The sequence below is a fragment of the Apteryx mantelli genome, chromosome 5 (genome assembly GCF_036417845.1).
Source record: "Apteryx mantelli isolate bAptMan1 chromosome 5, bAptMan1.hap1, whole genome shotgun sequence".
NCBI classification, from domain to species: Eukaryota; Metazoa; Chordata; class Aves; order Apterygiformes; family Apterygidae; genus Apteryx; species Apteryx mantelli.
The window spans coordinates 64,154,626-64,155,396 of NC_089982.1; the positions used below are offsets into that span (position 1 = coordinate 64,154,626).

Genomic DNA, 771 nt, shown 5'->3' on the forward strand with positions numbered 1-771 from the left:
AGTGGAATCTCCTGTATTTCAGTTTCTGCCCATTGCTTCTGTCTTGTCACTAGGTACCACTTAGACGAGTCTGATCCTTGTCTTCTTTACTCCCTCCCATCACACATTGATACACACTGATAAGATCCCCCCAAGCCTGCTCTTCTCCAGGCTAAACAGTCCCAGCTTTCTCAGGCTCTTCTCCTATGACAAAGAGTCCAGTCCCTTAATCATCTTCACTGAGTTTGCCTTAGTATGTCCATATGTCTCTTGTATTGGAGAGCCCAGAAATGGACCCAGCCCTCCAGATGTGGTCTCACATCTGGAGCTGAGTGGAGAGGAAGCATCACTTCCCTCGACCTGCTGGCAACATTCTTCCTAATGCAGCCCTCTTAAAGACAAGAGGGATATTTGCTTTCTTCCAGTCTTCAGGAACCTCCTAAAAACCAAAATGGAGCCTTTAAAAATTCCCTTGATACACATGCCTGTTCCTGTCCAAGGAAATCTTTAGTAAAATATGAAAGATTTATATGATATGAAGAGAAAACAGAGTGAGATAAGGAAGACTGTTACAGCATTATGATTTGAATCATATAATGCATTATATTTATTGTGTAATATAAAACGCAAAAGTCGTATTGTCCTAAATTTGCACTTTTTCATTTTGATTAATCTCAACTGAGTTTTAGGTTATGTAACAAAATGTTTCAGAATTGTTAAAACTGAAAGAAAGTCAAACTATTGATATATTTTTATTATTTCCACTTCCAAAAGAAAACTTTTCCTTTGGAA

At 38.5% G+C, this 771-nt stretch overlaps 1 pseudogene; it reads right to left on the bottom strand.

The window, feature by feature from the left end:
- Nucleotides 1–413: 413 nt before the first annotated feature.
- Nucleotides 414–534, bottom strand: LOC136992292 (U5 spliceosomal RNA; annotated as a pseudogene).
- Nucleotides 535–771: the final 237 nt, after the last annotated feature.